This window comes from Petaurus breviceps, unplaced genomic scaffold (assembly GCF_028583685.1).
Source record: "Petaurus breviceps papuanus isolate PSGF00001 unplaced genomic scaffold, PetGlider_PUasm1.0 90977, whole genome shotgun sequence".
Lineage (NCBI taxonomy): Eukaryota > Metazoa > Chordata > Mammalia > Diprotodontia > Petauridae > Petaurus > Petaurus breviceps.
In genome coordinates this window covers 20,043,311-20,056,958 of record NW_027187391.1, presented here as the reverse complement: position 1 = coordinate 20,056,958, position 13,648 = coordinate 20,043,311, and the positions used below count along the sequence as shown (strand labels likewise).

At 35.5% G+C, this 13,648-nt stretch overlaps 1 pseudogene; it reads right to left on the bottom strand.

Annotated features, from left to right (window-relative positions):
• Positions 1-13,122: 13,122 nt before the first annotated feature.
• LOC138153174 (protein leg1a-like) overlaps positions 13,123-13,648 on the bottom strand; it is a 10,722-nt pseudogene continuing 10,196 nt past the window's right edge.

Below are 13,648 nucleotides of genomic sequence, written 5' to 3'. Positions count from 1 at the left end.
AATGACAGAGGATTAATGTGGAATACAACACAGAGACTTACAGTTTGGTTTTTCTTCTAAGTTTCTTTGCTTATCAAAGATTTTTATAACAGGATGGGTGGATTTAAAGATCCTTTTAGTTAGCCTTTATATTATAAATAACTGAGGAAATTGAAGCTTAGAAAATTAAGCGATTTTCCCAAAGTCATACAGAAACGACTAGAGGTGGGAGAACTAGAACTCAGGATTGCCTCCAGTCTCTCCCCTCTCCAATCCATCCTCTATGTAGCTATTGAATTGATATTCCTAAGGAGATATCTGATTGTGTTACTCCTATGTGTGAGATAGACTTTTTTGTTTGGCCCTTACCTTCTGGATCCTACTTATTGTTTATGTTACTCCCCTTTTATCACAATCACATGCCACAATTTGTTCATCTTCGAAAAACATGGATAAAATCGCATGTCATGATGAAGAGCAAAATGAAAAGAACCAAGAAAATGTTGTTTATAATAACAGCAATATTGTTTTAAGAGCAACCTTGGACAAATAAGTCATTTTGACCATTGTAAATACCCAAATTAACTACAAAGGACATATGAAGGAAGACATTATCTGTATCCAGAGGTGCCGAAGTATATACAGGATGACTTTTACATATATTCATATTTGTGTCTAATGGTAGTTATCTCCAGGGAGGGAGTCTAGGAAGTTAGAAAAAAGAAAAAAAGAAATTTACATGATAACTTTGTTATATAAAAGGATTAGCAAGTTGCACAAAATAGATTTGCAGTTTCACGTGTGATCATTTTTTTATTATTCTACCATGTTATGGATATACTTATTTTATTCCATAAACTAAAAAGAAAAAGAAAATTTTAAAAAGAAAAAATATTATTCCCCTTTACATATTCTTTGTTTTAATTATGTAGCTTTACTTGCCTTTTCCCACTGATATTATCCCAAATCCCACATCTCTGTTTAAACAAGCTATCCCCCATTTCTATAGTGCACTCCCTCTTCACTTCTACCTCTTAATACTTGTCTTCTTTCATGACTCAGTCTGTCTCCTATGATCTGTCTCCTATGGGAAGACATTGCTAATTCCTTTAGTTTTGTTTATTTGCTCCCTTTTACTGAAATTATCGTGTGCATATATCTCAGTTCACCGAAAGTATCCAGGAAGTAGAATATAATTTTCTTGAGGGGAGGGATTATTTTCTTTTATTTTATCCTGGGATCCCTGACATGCTTTTTAAATCTTTCCTGGGAAGACTAACACTCCTCAAAAACTAACTAATCCTTATTATTGGCCCTACTGGCAATTTTAGAAGATCTAGTGAAAGTGGTGCTGTAAATAAATGCTGTGTTTTATGGAGTTTTAAAATTCTGTGACCTTACCCTTTGGCTAAGCAATACCACTACTAGGTCTATTTCCAAAGATGATAGTGAAAAAGAAAAAAAAAACCCTAAACATTCTAAAATATTTATAGCAGGTCTCTTTGTGGTAGCAAAGAACTGGAAATTTGGGGAATGACCATCAAGTGGGGAATGACTGAACAAGTTGTGATATGTGATTGTAATGGAATATTACTATGCTGTAAAAAAGGGTGAGCTCAATGATCCTAGAAAAAAAATGGAAAGACTTGTATGAAATAATGAAGAGCAAAAAGAGCAGAACCAAGAGAATATTGTATACAGTGATAGCAATATTGTTTTAAAAACAACTGTGAGTGACTAAGTCATTTTTGACTATTTTTTTTCTTTTTTGCTGGCAGGCAATTGGGGTTAAGTGACTTGTCCAAAGTCACATGGCTAGTTTTTGTGTTAAGTGTCTGAGGCTGGATTTGAACTCAGGTTCTCCTGACTCCAGGGCTGGTGCTCTATTCACTGTGCCATGTAGTCACCCCCTTTTGACTATTATAAATACCCAAATTAACTACAGTGTGTAGGAAAATGCTATGTGCATCCAGGGAAAGAACTGATAAATGGAACTATGAATAGAATGATTTTTGATGTCTATCTTTCTATTTGTTTAATGGTAACCATCTCTAGGATGGGGGGAAGGAAGGAAGAAATTTATATGTTAACTTTTTATTATATATGTAAAAGAAATAGCAATTTGTACATAATAGATTTGCAGTTTTCATGGGCAATTTTCTTTTATTATTATTATTATTATTATTATACCATGTTGCTGTTCCTGTGTACAATGTTCTCCTGGTTCTGCTCACTTCACTTTCTATCAGTTCATGTAAGTCTTTCCAGGTTTTTCTGAAACCCTTCTGTCCATCATTTCTTATAGAACAATAGTACTCCATTATGTTCATATGCAACATAATGTTCAGCATTCCTCAACTGATGGTCATCCCCTCAAATTCCCATTCTTTGCCACCACAAAAAGAGCTGCTATCAATATTTTTGTACATGTGGGTCCTTTTCCTTATTTGATTATCTCTTTGGGATATAGACCAAGTAGTGGTATTGCTGGATCAAAGGGTATGCACAGTTTTATAGCCCTTTGGGCATAGTTCCAAATTGATCTCCAGAGTGGTTGGATTAGTTCACAACCCTACCACAAATGCATTAGTGTTCCAATTTTCCCACAACTTCCCCAACACTTGTCATTTTCCTTTTTTGTCATATTAGTCAATCTGATAGGTATGAGATGTTATCTCAGAGTTGTTTTGATTTGCATTTCTCCAATCAATAGTGATTTAGAGTATTTTGCATATGAGTATAGATAACTTTAATTTCTTCATCTGAAAACTGCCTTTTCATATCCTTTGATCATTTGTCAATTGGGGAATGACTTGTATACTTGTAAATTTGACTTAGTTCTCTCTATATTTTAGAAATGAGGTCTTTATTAGAGATATTTTCTATAAAAATTATTTCCTACCTTTCTGCTTCCCTTCTAATCTTGGCTGCATTGGTTTTGCTTGTGCAAAAACTTTTTAAATTTAATGTAATCAAAATTATCCATTTTGTATTTTATTATGTTCTCTACCTCTTGTTTGGTCATAAATTCTTCCCTTCTCCATAGATCTGCAAGGTGAACTATTCCTTGCTCTCCTAATTTCTTATAATATCACCCTTTATTTTGACTTTATCTTGGTATATGGTGTAAGAGGCTGGTCTATGCTTAGTTTCTGCCATACTATTTTCCAGTTTTCCCAGTAGTTTTAGTCAAACAGTGAGATCTTATTCCAGAAACTGGAGTCTTTGAGTTTATCAAATAGTAGATTACTATAGTGATTGACTATTATGTTTTGTGTATATAACTTATTCCAATGATCCACAACGCTTGTTTCTTAGCCAGTACCAAGTAGTTTTGATGATTGCTGTTGCATAATATAGTTTTAGATCTGGTATGATTAGACCACCTTCCTTTGCATTTTTTTCCCATTAATTCCCTTGATGTTCTTAGCCTTTTGTTTTTCCAGGTGAATTTTGTTGTTATTTTTTTCTAGCTCTATAAATTTTTTTGGTAATTTGATTGATATGGCACTGAATAAATAAATTAATTTGGAAGAATTGTCATTTTTATTATATTAGCTAGGCCTATCCATGAGCAACTGATATTTTTCTAATTATTTAGGTCTGACTTTATTTGTGTGAAAAGTGTTTTATAATTGTGTTCATATAGTTCCTGAATTTGACTTGGCAGGTAGACTACTAAATATTTTATATTGTCTACAGATACTTTAAATGGAATTTTTCTTTCTATCTGTTGTTGCTGCATTTTGTTGGTTATATGTATATTCATGCCAATGATGTATGTGGGTTTATTTTATGTCCTGAAACTGTGATAAAGTTGTTAATTATTTCAAGTAGTTTTTAAGTTGATTCTCTAATATCCTCTAGGTATATCACCATATTACCTGCAAAAAGTGAAAGCTTTGTTTCTTCATTGTTTATTGTAATTCCTCTAGTTTCTTTTTCTTCTCTTATTGCTAAAGCTAACATATCTAGTACAATATTGAATAATAGTGGTTATAATGGACATCCTTATTTCAACCTGATCTTACTGGAAATGCATCTAGTTCATCCCAATTACATATAATGCTTGTTGATGGTTTTAGATAGATACTACTTATCATTTTAAGGAAAATTCCACTTATTCCTATGCTCTCTAGTGTTTTTAGTAGGAATGGGTACTATATTTTGGATCTGTTTCAGGTCATTGGTGGATTCTTTCAATGTCTATTTTGCCCTCTGCTTGTAGGATATCAGGGCAGTTTTCCTTAATAATTTCTTGGAAGATGCTATCCAAGTTGGGTTTTTTTATCATGACTTTTAGGTAGTCCAATAATTCTTAAATTATGTGTCCTGGATCTATTTTCCAGCTCAATTGTTTTTTCCAATGAGATATTTTACATTTTCTTCTAATTTTTTAGGTCAATTGTTGTCCTTCCTTTACCAAGCTGTTGACTCTCCCTTGCATACTTCTCATTTCCCTCTCCCTGACCCCAATTTTTCTTCTGTGTCTTTTATTTAACTCTTAAAATCCTTTAAGAGCTCTTCTGTGAAGACTTTTTGGACTTGAGACCAATGCATATTTCTCTTGAGGTTTTGTGTATAGGTATTGTTACATTGTTGTCTTCTTCTGAGTTTGTGTTTTGATCTTCCCAGTCCCCATAGAAGATCTCTATAGTCAGTGCTCTTTTTTGCTTCTTACTCATATTTTTGCCTCTTTTGTGACTTTTAAAATTGAGTTCTGCTCCTGGGTCATAGGAGGTACTGTCCCAAGTTTCTTGTGATGGGAACCAGGGGGCTGGTCACTGGTTTTGTGTGTTGGAGCCTTGGTGCTGGCAGCTTGCTCACTGCACTGGCATGGCCCAGCCTATTGCACCTGTTGTTGCCTGGTTATTAAAATTTAAAGTTGTTTGGAGGAAATGCTGGGACCATCATAGCTGAACTCTTCCAACATTTCTTCCAAACAACTTTAAATATTGCATCAAATTTAATTCTAACATGCCATAACCAATAAAAGGTTGGTGTGAAACATTTTTCTAGCCCAGGACAAATTAGGAGACCAAAAGGAGAGGTCTGTGGGACTGTGGTGGCTGCTGGCTGGGAGCCCTGGGTAGAAGGAACACCAGTCGTGGGCTTTGGAAGGGGTGTAGCTGACAGCAGCAGTAGAAGCAACAGCAGGAATACAGAGAGATCTCATGACCAGGAGACAGTAAGGAAATTGGATCCCTAGTCAGAGGGCAATTTTCTCCCAAAACTAAAAAAAGGTACATCCTGTCAATGTTTATAAAAATTGGTCATCTGAAATTTCATTTTGAGAATAATGCCAACAAAACATGTATTTTCCAAGCAAAACAGTCTGATAATCTTTGTGACTTTGGCTAAGTCACTTCCCTTCTCTGGACTCCATTTTCCCATCTCTAAAATAAGAGGTTTGTACTAGATAAGCTTCAAGGCCTCTTCTAATTTTAAATCAAGGGACAGTATGATTTTTGAAAACCTTTAGGTAAATCAAGTTAATTTAATTCATAATTAGTGATTAGGTGACCACCTCTGGATGATGTTTACTTTATAAAAAAATTTCCTTATTCATTCTAAATTATAAGACATTTAGTTTTTTTCCACCTATCATCCACTAGAAAAGAGAGAAAGAAAGAAATACAGGATCCTAGTATCATATATGCACAGACAAGGACAATGAATTCCGACATTGGCCACATATAAAAATGTATTTCTCATTCTTTTACAATACCTAGGAAAATGTTTGTTGAACAACTTACTTGAATAAAATAAATGTTTTCATTTTTATGCTATTGGTGCTTAAACAGTAATTTAATATCATCATGTTAGCAATATCTATCCTGGTCACCTGTTCCCAAAACCCATAAGGGTCACTTCATAGCAGAGATGAAATGCAAATAAATGGCCAGTCAGGGGAAGGCAAGAGACAGAAGCAGAAGCCAGATTGCTGCTTGTTACCTCCATGAGTCTCTGTTAGGGTGGAGTATGCCCATGGCAGCTGAGTCTAGTATAAGGTATAAGTTCAGATTCAGTTGCTATAGGCCAAAGGACAAATCTGTAAAGATGAGATGTATCAAAGACTGGAGAATATATATTGCATCATGATCAGGTCACATGGGTTAATAAAATAGAGGGATATAGAAAGTAATCTCCTTGAATGCAAGGATTGTTTCACTTTTGTGTATACAAGCATATACATATTTGCGTGTGTGTGTATATACGTATATGGACATATATTTATTTATGTGTATGTATGTATGTATGTCTCACCAGCTCCCAGAACAGTGTCTGACATGTTGTAGGCACTTAGTAAATGCCTGTTGATTAAGGCCCTGAGAACAAATGAACTTTTTCCAAAGTTATTCAAGGAGCAAGTAATAGAGTCAAGATTCAAATCCAGGCTTCCAGATCTCTAAGCTAGTGATGTATTAATCATTGCCAAAATTCATGATTTCAATCCATGATATAATAGGTAGAGGAAGGATGTAAAAGATTGAATCTATTAACACCTACCTAGCCTTAAGTTCTTAGAAAGACCTGTTTACTGAAACATGTACTAAGGTTTTCTGGATCCTACTTCTTGTGGGTTAAGTTACTTCAATTAAAAGCTGGCACCATCTTTTTTCTATCCAACTTTTCTTGGACACAGGACAAATAACTTAATCTGTTTCCGTTTTTCATATCATTCAAGACCTGATGGAATCACAAGAACCCAAGGTGAAAAACCTAACTCTCCTGTTGTATTTCAGAATTTAAATATACTCTTTCTCCCTTTAAAAAAATTTTTTTTTGGTCTTTATTAATTTGTTTGTTTATTTTAAGTTTACAAGATTCCATTCCACAATTCCTTGTTCTTCAATCCCTATCAGCCCTTCCCCCCCCCCCCCCCCCCCCGTCTCTTTCTCCTTTTAAGAAAACCTTAGAAAATACTTTCTTAGGGAAAGGGAAAATATCATTCTGCTTGTCTAAGGTCACTCAAGATCTGGTGTTCATCACAGAAACTCTAATAATCTTACCATATCTTGTTGTATTTATGAATCTGTAGAATTTGCCTTTTCTTTTGCCTTTTTTCTACGATGAGTAAACTCTAGAAAATATTTTCACGTTTTCTTAAACATGTGAAGACAGTTGGCAGAAGGAAACAGAAAGGAGATGTAAGGCCTGGAATTTAGAAAGTAGACATAGGTTTCTGAGCCAAGTTGGCTCAAAAATTTAGAGAGGTCAAAACTCAGTTCCTTGATATGAGGTTCAGTCAGTAACCAGGATGTTTAGAAAGTAATGAAAGGTAAACAGTCTTATCAGTATTGTCAGAAAGTTCCAGGAAAAGTAGCTCATGCCCCAGGAAGCTGAGGACAAAGGCCAAGGCTTGGATTCTTTAAATATTCCTCCTGTCCTTGTATTTGTCTTCTGTGTAACCATGGGGACTTGACATGAGAGATAAATAGTACAGTGGAGAAAAGTCCAAGTCATGATTGGAGAGAGCCATAGGGAACTTCCCATGAAGCTTCTGCAGCTCTGGACAGTCTTGTTGCATATTAGTTCCCATTTCCATAGCTTTGAGGCCTAAGACCTATAGATTTAAACAAGAAAATGAAGATTCTTGATGGTGTCAGGAACTTTGAAGTATCTGGATTCTTAAAGCTCCTTAACAGAAATGACACCGTTTTCTAGATTTGTTTCTCTTACTCTGAAAAAGATATGCATGTTTATTAGTATAGCATAAGGGAAAGAATGCTGGATTTCAAGCCACATGACTTAAATTCAAATCTCAGTTCTCTTATTTCCTACCTGAATGATCTTGATGAAGTAACTTGATTAGTCTGAGACTCAGTTTTATTATTTGTCAAATGAGTAGGTTGGGCTAAATAAGCTCTAAGATCTTTCTGGATTTTTAGCATGATTTTGTTAGGTTAACCAATACAGATCTAATCCCTTAGTCTAAATTTATGCTGTTGACATGACTTGATCCTAGGTTATTTTTAGTAACTATTTCCCCCAATGTCTTTGGGTTCACATAAGCGGCAGGTATTGAAATGATCTATTTTATCTTTTGTGATTATCTCCAGCCTTTGTTTAGTGATATCCCACCAGCCAAAGTTGTGACAGGTAGCTGCTCTGGTTCTCTTCAATTATTATTTTTATGGTGAGATCTTTAATATACATTTTGAGCTTACTGTGGCATAAGGTTTTTCAGATTTGACCTAAGCCTAGTTTCTTCCTAACTAAATGTCAGTTTTCTAGCATTCTTGTCAAATAGGATTTATCAAACACTGTGTCTATGAGTTTAGTAGTTTCTGATTCCTGCCTTAAATAGTTGGGACCACTGACCTACTTTCCTATTTTTAACATTTATTTTGATAAATATTTTGAGTACTGCTTTATTACATGATTTTAGAGTTTTATTCTTTCCTCCCTCCTCCTTTTGTTCATTATTTCCATTGAGTTGAACCTTTTTGTTCCTCTAAATTAATTGTTATTATTTTCTCCAGTTCTATAAAGTAGCAGTCCTTTAGAAGCTTGATTGATATAATATTAGACTTCTAAATTTATTGAGCATTTTCATTTTAATCATATTGTCACACTCTCATCCTGAACAATGAACTTTCCTCCAATTATTCATTTTCTTTGTTTGTTAAAAGAGTTTAGTAGTTGTATTTATATGGTTCCTGTGTGTGTTGGGTCAATACACAAATATTTTATTCATTTTTGAAGATATTTTGAATCAAATTTTTCTATCTCACTCTTTTTGTCAGCGCTGTATAGAAATTCTTATTATTTTGTGGATTTATTTTATCTATTACTTCGCTAAAGTAATTAATCCTTTTTTATTAGTCTCTTGGTTGATTTATTTTATTTATTTATTTTTAGTTTTCAACATTCATTTCCACAAGATTTTTTTGAATTTATCATATATTTTTTATTTTTAATTAAATTTTATGTTTATTTTTAGTTTACCTAGTTCATATCCACAAGATTTTGAGTTACAAATTTTCTCCCCATTTTTCCCCTACCCACCACTCCAAAATAGTTATCACACTGAATACTCCCTCCCCCAATATGCTCTCTCCTATATCTTCCCCCATCCACCCTCTGACTTTCCAGGGGGATGGTGGATCACTATGCCCCAGTGCCTGTATATCTTATTTCCCAGTTGCATGTAAAATAATAATAAATAATAATAATATATGTATTTTTAAATATTTGATTTTAAAACTTTGAATTCCAGATTCTTTCCCTTCCTCCCTCATCACCCACTCTTATTGGGAACATAAGCAATTCAATATAGGTTGTACATGTGTAGCTATGCAAAACATTTCCATAGTGGATATATTGTGAAAGAAATTAACTATATTTCCCTCCATCCTATCCCACCCCCCACTTATTCTATTCTCTACTTTGATCCCATCCCTTTTCAAAAGTGAGTGCTTCCAACTTCCCTCCCCCCCAACCAGTTCTCCCTTCCATCATGCCCCCTCTCATCCCCTTCCCCCCTACTCTCCTGTAGGGTGAGATACCCTATTTAGTGTGTATGTTATTCCCTCCATAAGCCAAATTCAATAAGAGTAAGGTTGACCCATTCCCTTTTGCCTTCCTGTTCTTCCCCTCCATCGTAACAGTTTTCTCTTGCTTCTTTTATATGAAATAATTTACCCTATTCTATCTTTCCCTATCTCTTTCTCTCATTATATTCCTCTCTCACCTCTTAATTTTATTTTTTAGATATCATCCCTTCCTATTCAACTGATCCTGGGCCCTCTATGTATACATGTACACATATATACACACACACTCACATATGTATTTATATACTCACCCTCCTATATAAACATATATATATATGTATGTGTACATATATATATAATATATATTCCCTTCAACTATCTTCAAATTGAGAATAGTCTCATGAGTTACAATTTTCATTTTTCCATGTAGAAATGTAAATAGTTCAACTTTAATAAGTTCCTTATTATTTCTTTTTCTTGTTTACCTTCTCATGCTTCTCTTGCTTCTTGTATTTGAGAGTGAATTTTTCTGTTCAGCTCTGTTTTTTTTAATAAGAATGCTTGAAAATGGGGGCAGCCAGGTGGTGCAGTGAATAGAGCACCAGCCCTGAAATGAGGAGGACCTGAGTTCAAATCCTACATCAGACACAACACACACACAAAAAAAAACTAGCCCTGTGATCTGGGGCAAGTTACTTAACCCCAACTGCCCTCCAAAAAAAAAAAAAGCAAAAAAAAAAAGATTTTGGGGCAGTTAGGTGGCTCAGTGAGTAAAGCCCCAACCCTGGAGTCAGGAGGACCCAAGTTTAGTTTTGGCCTTAGACTTTTAACACCCACCCACCCACACCCACACCCACACCCACCCACACACACACCCACACACCCACACCCACACACACACACACACACAGAAAAAAAACTAGCTGTGTAACTTGGGTAAGTTACTTAACCCCAATTGCCCTCCAAAAGGCCCCACCCCCCAAAAAAAAGAAAAAGAAAAAAAAGAATGCTTGAAAATCCTCTATTTCATTGAAAGATCATATTTTCCCCTGAAGCATTATACTCAGTTTTGCTGGGTAGGTGATTCTTGGTTTTAATCCTATTCCTTTGACCTCCAGAATATTATATTACAAGTCCTTAGATCCCTTAATGGAGAAGCTGCTAGATCTTGTGTTATCCTGATTTTATTTCCATAATACTCAAATTGTTTCTTCCTGATTGCTTGCAGTATTTTCTCCTTGACTTGGGAACTCTGGAATTTGGCCATAATATTCCTAGGAGTTTTCTTTTTGGGATCTTTTTCAAGAGGCAATTGGTGAATTCTTTCCATTTCTATTTTGCCCTCTGGTTGTACAATATCAGGGCAATTTTTCTTGAGAATTTCTTGAAGGATGATTTCTAGGCTCTTTTTTTGATCATGTCTTTCAGGTAGTCCACTAATTTAAAATTCTCTCTCCTGAATCTATTTTCCAGGGGGCGGCTAAATGGTGCCATGGATAGAGCACCAGCCCTGGAGTCAGGAGGACCTGAGTTCAAATCCGGTTTCAGACACTGAACACTTACTAGCTGTGTGACCTTGGGCAAGTCACTTAACCCCAATTGCCCTGCCCTCCACCCTCTAAAAAAAAAACAAAAAAAATGGAAAGAAAAGAAAAGCTATGGATCTATTTTCCAGGTCATTGGTTTTTCCAATAAGATATTTCACATTGCCTTCTATTTTTTCAGTTGTTTGTATCTGTTTTATAAACATAAAGTCATTAGCTTCCAATTGTTCCAATCTAATTTTGAAGGAGTTATTCTCTTCAGTGAGTTTTTGAAATTCCTTTTCCATCTGGAAAATTTGGCTTTTTAAGGCATTCTTCTCCTCATTGGTTTTTTGGGCCTCTTTTGCCATTTGAGTTGGTCTATTTTTAAAGGTATTATTTTCTCCAATGTATTTTTGGGTCTCCTTCAGCAGACTGTTGACTCACTTTTCATGATTTTCTTGCATCATTCTCATTTCTCTTCCCAATTTTTCCTCCACTTCTCTTACTTGATTTTCAAAATCCTTCTTGAGCTCCTCTGTGGCCTGTAACCAATTCATATTTTTCTTGGAGGCTTTTGATGCAGGAGTTCTGACCTTGCTATCTTCCTCCCACTCCATGAGTTGATCCTTTTTGTCTCCCCAAAAGGATTTTATGGTCTGTTTATGCTTCCTCTTCTTGCTCATATTGCCAACCAATTACTTGACTTTTGATCTCTTTGGCACTGCGGAACTCTGCTTCCAGAATGGAGAGAGCTTTGTCCCAAATCATTGGGATTTTCACAGCTGCTAGAGCTATTAGGAGGGCACCCTCTCTACAGCCCCCACAAGCTCTGGCTCACTGGCCACTCACCCCAGGACCACCACTCAAGACTGCAATCCATATCCAAACAGGTTATAGCAAGAACATTTACCCCCTCAATGGTTGCTTGCTCCCCCTACAGTCTGAAGGCCAGGAGCTTATGAGGTAGCCAGGTGGAGGCAGCTACACAGCTGCCATGCCTCCAAAGCTTCTCACCCTGGGGGTAGAGGCCAGACTGCACTCTTCCATCCCCCCTGTTCCAACAGAGTTCCACACTGACCTTTTACTTTCTCTTTGGCGTTTATGGGTTGAGAAGTCTGGAAACTGCCACAGCTGCTGGTTATGCACTTTCCTGAAATCTGTTCTGGCCACTGCTGGTTGGGGCTGCTCTGGGGCCAGAACTGTGCTCAGCTCCCTGCCTGGTGTGATAGTCCCTTCCCGTACACCTGCCAGGCTTCCTTCAGTGAGAGATTTGTTTCTCTCTGTCACTTTGTATGTTATTTAGCTCTAAAGTTTGTTTAGAGTCACTTTTTACATGTAATGGAAGTGATTGGAGCTGGAGCTCACGCCAAGGTTGTGCTTCTATTCTGCCATCTTGGCTCTACCCCTGGTTGATTTTTTAATATTTCCAATTAAACTATGTTGTGATCTTCAAATGTGGGTAATTTTGTTGCATTTTGGCAAATGTTTATACTTTTGACTTCTTGTCTTATTGGTGAAGTTAACATTTCTACATCAAATAATAATGGAGGAAGGATAAATATTTACTTTACCCCTCTTCCTTTTTGGAAAGCTTCTAGTGTTTCTCCATAACAAATAATGCTTGTGCTAGATTTGAGGTATATACTTTCATGCCTGTGATTTTCAGCTTTTTTAATGTGTAAAAGTTCTCTATTTTCAATTTTTCATTGTCAATTGTCATGTGATTTTTGTTTCATTGTCAATTTGTCATGTGATTTTTATTGTTTATATGATTTAATTGTGCTGTTTTCCTAATAATGAACCATCCTGCATCCCTGGGAAAACACCGAATTGGTGATGATTTTTAAAAATCTACCTCTCAATCTATTTTCAACTCGTGCATCAGAATATTTAGAAAAATAACCCCCAAAATGAAGAAAAATCAAAGTACAGCCATGCTTCAGGAAGATGTATTGTTTAATTTACTTTGATAATCACCATTCACATATATTTACCAAGAGTCTACTATGCGAGATCAACAGATGTACCTTTATTGTTCCTTTTGGTTAAGGAAATAATTAAAGACAATTGAAACAGTTGTTCACAATAATTCAGTGAGGAATAGGAGACCATACTAGCTAATTATCTAGAAGGATAAATTTTGGGAAAAGAAATATAGTCTTAATGAGATCTTGGACATCTTTTCTTGCAGTCTCAGACATCAGGATCTTCTTCCAAATATTCAAAAAGGCACCTCTTGTCAAAGAAAAAGAAATGTGCTACTTTCTAAAAATAGAAAAATAGGAACTTTCATATTAAGATTGACACTAACAAAAACCAACTAGTGCAGTGAAAGAGAAAGAGTTGTAGACTGAGAGGATCTAGAACTCAATTTTAGTACTGCCACCTTTGTAACCTTGCATAAATAATTTCCCTTCTCTGGACCTTACTTTTAAAGTATAATGAAGGATTTAGATAAGATAAACCAAGACCCCTTCAAATTCTAAATCTATGATTGATATGATATTTGAAAAACATGCTAATTTAATTCAACATTAGTGACCAATTGACCAGCTCTAAATAAAGTCTGCTTTTAAATGCTTTCTGTTTTTACAACAAATTGGGGGAGAGAGAGAGAGAGAGAGAGAGAGAGAGAGAGAGAGA